We start from the raw sequence: 6826 nt of genomic DNA, 5'->3' as shown, positions 1-6826 counted from the left end.
GGGGCTCCAAAGGAGGCCTGAAGCTGCTCGAAGCAGGAAGCCAGATCTGGGAGGAATCTCATCACCTGAGTCTGATTCGATTCCTGGGCCTCAAGTCTGTGGACTATGCCTTGCAATGGATCATCTGCGGGTAGCGGCATGTCAGCCGGGTCTATGGCTGATCAAACTGTCAGGTCACCTGAGTCCAGGTGACAGATGCACCCTGTGGGGGTCTGGAGTGCACCGCAAGGTAGTGAACCCTACGGCTGACTGCTGCAGATAGAGCCCTGGGTGGTCCAGGAAAGCAGGTACCCTGGAGCACCAACACGGATCACACTGGGAGCTAGAGCATGAGATTTCCCATGGTGCGGAATCTAAAGGCCAATGGATGTTCACCAGGGCCCCTGATGGTGGGGATGGACTTCGCTGCAGTCTGGCTCTAGGTGGTGGCCCCCAGGGTCTCCCAGCTCACGCTCACAGTAGAGTACAGTTAGGTAGAGAGGAAGCAGCAGACTGCCACAGCAAAGGATAGTCAGGAGATAAGCCAAAAGGTCAGGGCAACAAGCAGATAGGGATAGTCAAGGAACACGCCAAAGGTCGGGATATGAAGGTCGGTAAACAGGATCAGAGGTAGGACACAGCGCAATGAGCACATGGAAGCCAAAACACACAATATTGATCAGCAGAGCTGGCTTGGAGTGCACAGGTTAATATAGAGTTCCCTGATAGGGGCTGGGGTGGAGCCATGATTTGAGGAGAGATTACTTAAGCAGCCAGATGAGAGTGGCTGGCCTCTTAATCTGAACACATGGAGAGGTAAGCTGACAGACAAACACTACTGCATAACCATGACATGTTGTCCCTGGGCCCCAGGACAACGTCAGACTTGTGATGAAACGTGTTGGTAGGAGTGACGTGCTGACGTCACTGCGTTGTTTAGCATCCCACCAGGATGGGCATTTGTATTGTAGGCGGCCGGCTTATGTTTTACATTGGAACTATTTTACCCACATGTAAGTGGAACTGCTTTTAACCAAATAAATATCAATTGGTTTTACCTATGGCGATTCTTTCCTCCCTTTATTTATTTATTTTTTTTATCTTAATGCATTCTATGCATTAAAGCGTAGTTCCAGTTGTAATTTTTTTTTTTTTAAGACACCCAAGATGTTACAAATCCTTAATATATGACAGGACACTGTATTATTGCTTTTTTTTTTTTTTTCAAAAAACAAACCTTTATATTCTGCTTGCAGTGTGCTCCCATATTAGTTGTGGGCGTGTGAAGCCCAGAAGTGTTTTCTTTCGGGAATAGGTGCTGCTGGTTACCCAGCATGCACCTCCGGATCTCGCGCTTGCGCATAAGACACAAGGCGCGGTGCACAATTGCGTCTCTGGTTGCCATCACAACTGCGGCGTTGTAGGAAAGTCCCGCCCCGTTGTTATGGCAACCAAACGTAAGCAGTTAGAGTCTATACATTAGACTGAAGTAATGCAGCCTGGCAGCCTTTTCAAAAATGGCACTTAGATGCGCCTTGCATCACGTCATTCTTCATCCTGTTTGGAAATAGCGTGATGCTAAAAGGCGGTGATGCCCACTGACTCCTGAGAATGATGACACACATCTCCCAGGAGCAGTGGCGCTGCAGGATGTGACGTACCTCACTGCGGCTCCAAAAGAAGAAGAAAATAGAAGACACCCTAGCAACAAGGTACACAGAGCTTAAAAAAAAAAAAAACGCCAAATGTTGTTCAACTTGATTGTAGTGATTAAAGCAATATGAAAATATGGGTGGAACTCTGCTTTAGAATAAAAATCCTTCTGTGTTCAGCAGCTTCCCTCAGCCCCCCTAATACTTACTTGAGCCCATCTCGATCAAGCAGTGTTGCAGGAGTGTCTTGACTGCCCGGGACTCTCCCTCCTCATTGGCTGAGATTGGTGCCCACTGCTATCTATCAAAGCCAGTGAGTCAATAAGGAGAGCAAGGGGGTGGGGCCAAACTGTAGCTCCATGTCTGAATGGACACACAGAGCTGCGGTTCAGCTCAGGTGCCCCCCATAGCAAACTGCTTGCTGTGGGAGCACTCAGCAGGTGGGAGGGGCCAGGAGCACTGAAGAGGGAGTGGAGAAGAGGAGGATCTGGGCTGCTCTGTGCAAAACCACTGCACAGAGGAGGTAAGTATAACATGTTTGTTATTTTTAAAGAAAGAAAAAACTGAGATTTTAGTGGGACTTTAAACCCACAAGTGCTTTTTTTTTCACCACTGTTATTACTTTTTAGTGGCTTTTGAAATTTATAAATGCAGCAATTTAGAAATTGGATGAAAGGTTTAACACTGGGAAACTTTTTGAAAGATAAATAGTGCATTTTATATAAAACTATAGATCAGACCAAAATGAGGAACAGATGAGGAGGAAAGAAGGAGGGACTTTGTTCCAAATCAGGGACAGTCCCTTGAAATCAGGGACATTTGGGAGCTATTTTACACTTCTGCATTACTCAACATGCACATAACATAAAAAATATCAAATGTTAGGTTCAGTTAAATTGCCATGCATCCACTGTTACTATCAGCCTGGATCACTTGCAGGACAATAGTATACTTCACAATTCTTGTGCGCAAAACCCAAACTAGAGACAGTTCTACAAATGTTTTAGAACTCATGTATATGATTTCCAAAAAGGGAAATATATTGACACTTGACAGTAATAAAAGGAAAGTGGCAGATCTGATGAACCTGAGATGATATCATACTTTAGCTCAACGAGGAAACATTTGTTGGCGGCAGCTGCAACAGTAACATATGACAACATCAATCATGTCTTCCTGAGAACTGATTGGAGCCAGGAGTTCCTGCTATAACAGGGGGCTGCCTCCCTGCTAACTGCTGGATCAAATAAAACTGAAGACTGCAAGGAAAGTAGAGAGAGTCAAGCTGGATCATGAGAATTCCCAACACAGGAAAATGCTCATAGGAATGGATCTAAACTCAACAGCACACACTAAGCAATTGCTGAAATAATCAGAAGCTGGGTCTTTAAGAAGTGAATAAAAACCCTGGATACAATAAACATGAATACTGCAAGAAGGTAAGAAACAGAATAAAAGATTTAGTTATGTCTGATTTGAATACTTCTTAATTATAGTAAACAGCAGAGTAAAAAGATGTGCGCAGATAGATCTTTTCACTGATGAAATTCATTTTATTAGCTGTTCATTCTAAAAATGATTGACAAGCACTATGTAGTAGCTGCAGTATATTATATATGCAGTATCTTATTCCTGCAACCATAACATTTGTATTTCTTTTTTTTTATTATTATTGAGCAGCAAAACTTTTTTATGAGAGATTTTATGATTTATGATTCATGATTTTAATGCATATGATAAAGGTATCTCAAAATTGTCCTAGTAAACACTTAAATCTTTGTTTTTTTGTTTTTTTGTTTTTTAACAAGAGAAGGTTAGATTAAAAAACAGTCATAAAGAAATGAAAGTCAAGCAAGTGAATGTCATTAAATCAATGTGCTATTCCACAAATTGTAAAGGATAGTGAATAATATCTGCTCCAAATAGTATTTGTTAGCTAGTTCATTTTAGGTCTAAATATCCTTGCTCTCATTGAAAATATTTAAAGGTTGCTTTTCGTCATTAGTCTACATCTGTCTACAGCTAACAAATTTTCATGGACAGATTAGTTTATTCTTTTTTCGAAAGTTTAAAAGTTTTGAAAGTTAACACACGACAACAAGTACATTTTGAACCTACTTGATTGGACACAGTAAAAACATCAAGGAAACAGTAATGCCGCGTACACACGAGCGGACTTTACGGCGGACTTTGCCCGGCGGACTGGATTTCGTCGGACAATTCGATGTGTGTGGGCTCCAGCGGACTTTGTTTTCTCAAAAGTTGGACGGACTTAGATTTTAAACTTGTTTAAAATTTATCCGTTGAAATCGAGTCCGGTCGAAAAGTCCGCTCGTCTGTATGCTAGTTCGACGGACAAAAAGGCACGCTAGGGCAGCTATTGGCTACTGGCTATGAACTTCCTTGTTTTAGTCCGGTCGTACGTCATCACGTACGAATTCGACGGACTTTGGTGGATTGTGTGTAGGCAAGTCCGTTCATTCACAAAGTCCGTCGGAAAGTACGTCGAAAAATCCGCCGGGCAAAGTCCGCCGTAAAGTCCGACCGTGTGTACGCGGCATTAAGAAACAAAATAAATGGTATTTATTGATACCTTTGCTTGAAAAAAATTATCAGGAAAGTTTATAAAAGTGAAGTTAATGTATCCTTTAAATGTTAGCATATGAGAGTGAAGACTAGTCTGTTGAAAATAAGGGTAATTAGTAAAGAGTCTTAATAGCCATTGTTAATGATTTATGGTAAATTGGCAATCAATTCTCAGGTATTGTTAGAAAAACACATATTGATTTGCAATAGTCTTATTTTGCTACCCTTTACATAGCAAGTGAAATATTTTTCTAATATATTTCACTTCCAAAAAGTGGGACTTTAATTTCCCTTTTTTACAAAATATTAATGTTGTGATAGAATGCAACAACTGGCATGTTCATCCCTTTTGTGAAGTTTTGTTCTTATGCCAACATGCTGAAATAGTCATTTACCAATTTTGAGAGTCATCTTATGATACTGTAATGGTACTAACAGGCCAATTCATAAAGAGAGAATTTTTAGTACACTTTTTATATGAAACTATTTATTTGTGTGTGTCTGCTGTCTGCATGTGACTTTGATAATGTGAATGCTGCAACCCATTTTTTTTTTATTTCAATCTACTAGAAATATACCTGGTTTGCAGTTAGCAACCTACCCTAACATAAAGCCTTTTCTTTTTCCCTTCCCAAAACATGCAAATCATCTGAACCATTAGAATTATTATAACTGTTTAGCTTAAAAAGAAGTACAATGTGAATCATTACCAACCATATACCATTGTTTTTTAATGACGTAAATTAAACTATGGATACAATTTGTATATCTAATATACTGTATTGTATTGTTCATACAACACCTTTATTATTATCTTTATAAATATGTTCAAGATGAAAATTGATGTATAATTTGTTTTATTTCAATTCTACAATAATCCTTTATTGTGAAAAAAAGCAACCAATAATAAACTAGTGAAGAATAATCTACAATTTGATTTATCATCTAAGGCAGTATCCACAGGTTTACTGCAAAACAGTGCAAAAGCAACCTATCAGATCGTGTCCTGAAGTGGAATCTGATTCAGTTTTTTTTTTTTTTATAGGTTAACGCACTTTGCTAATTTTATTGTTTAGTAAATAAGCATGCATGTCTTGAAGTAGATCAGGGATAGCCATGGGGGTGGATTTACTAAAAGAAAATAGGCTGTTCAGTGTTTTCACTTTTCAAGGGAATTTTCCCTAGGCTCAGTGAATGTGGTGAAAATTCACTTTGCAAAAAATACCCAATCAGGTACAAAGAAAATGAAAACAAAATATTTTTGCTTATGCTTGAACTTTTGCTTGAACATGATTGGGTGATGAAAGGCAGCAGAGCTTTTACCTCATTCACTAACCTAAGGGAACATTCCTTTGCAATGAAAAAATTCCCTTTCAATGTCAATTGTCTATTCATCTTTCGTAAATCACTCCTACGATCTCCATCATACAGGAATTCAACTGGATGACAAAAGGTTCTGCTTACAGGAGGGTGAGCACTGACTTAGTATAGAGAATCACTTTATTGAGTAGCCTCCTCTAGTTCCATACTTTTTGATAGAGACAACATCAGACATGCACCTTCTGGACTATATGGATTAAATGTCAATGCATATATATTTCTCCTTTTTTCATATACAGATAAACTGATGTTTGTTTCCCTTTCCTAGAATACAATCCCTTCGGGCTCATAGACAAAGGGTTCCTGTAACGTATGTGGATGGCTGGCAAACCCAGTCCTGCATCTGCTCAGAACAATGGTGTATTGATGAACTGGCCACTTACCTGCTGATCACTATGATTATTGTAATTGCACTACTGGCGGCGTGGGCAAAAAAGGATTTCTATATGTAACAGATCTATGGAACAGTGTGAAATGATCTTTCTACTGGAAATAACGAAGCACTGAAAGCTGCATCATTGGTGATACTAAAAAAGAATAACAGACCTATCGGCCTTCAGAGTTATATTTGAAGGTTATCTAAATGACGGACAATGATAACAGGAAGGAAAACTTAAATAAGAATATGATTATTTATTATGTCACAACTTAGTGACCAGTGAATGTTTACAGTGATTTTCTATTACTCATTTATGAAATGCTTTTTTTGTCATGTGATGAAAAGTATGGTAATACAGATTAAGTTATTTTGAATAAAATGAAATAGCTTTGTAAGGTATTCAGACATTAAAATCGGATTATGGGTATATCCAATTTAATCTGTGCTTTTGTTGTATAACTTCCATTTTATAATATGTTTATTCAATAAATTAACATTGACTTTTGATGTGTGTTTGGCTTCATGATGTTATCAGAAACACTTTTGAAATATAAGATGACAGTAGCTATATTTGCTTGTACAAAAAATGTGAAATGCTAAATTTTCTTCTAAAAAACATAAAAAAAAAGAACAATTCATAGGTCTCCAGGCAAATGTTTCCTGGGAGGTAATTTCCAGTTTGGAAACAGGCACATTTGCTGTATAAGCTGTTATATAGGTAAAAGGAAATTTAAACCGATTGTAAATGATCACCTTGTAAAACAACCTATTCAGTTTAAAATAAAAGTGAAAGGCAAAACATCTGTGTATAGATATAAAATATATATAAATATTTTTTTTTACTCACATT

The 6826-nt window shown here is 38.4% G+C and overlaps 1 long non-coding RNA gene across 1 annotated transcript; it reads left to right on the top strand.

The window, feature by feature from the left end:
- Nucleotides 1–2753: 2753 nt before the first annotated feature.
- LOC141134500 (uncharacterized) lies at nucleotides 2754–6481 on the top strand. The gene is made up of 2 exons (XR_012243176.1): nucleotides 2754–3070; nucleotides 5866–6481. It is a non-coding gene; the product is annotated as an uncharacterized lncRNA (long non-coding RNA).
- The last annotated feature ends 345 nt before the right edge of the window (nucleotides 6482–6826 follow it).

This window comes from Aquarana catesbeiana, linkage group LG03 (genome assembly GCF_042186555.1).
Source record: "Aquarana catesbeiana isolate 2022-GZ linkage group LG03, ASM4218655v1, whole genome shotgun sequence".
Taxonomy (NCBI): Eukaryota; Metazoa; Chordata; class Amphibia; order Anura; family Ranidae; genus Aquarana; species Aquarana catesbeiana.
Note: the sequence above shows the minus strand (reverse complement) of the source record. Positions and strands in the feature narration are given on the sequence as shown.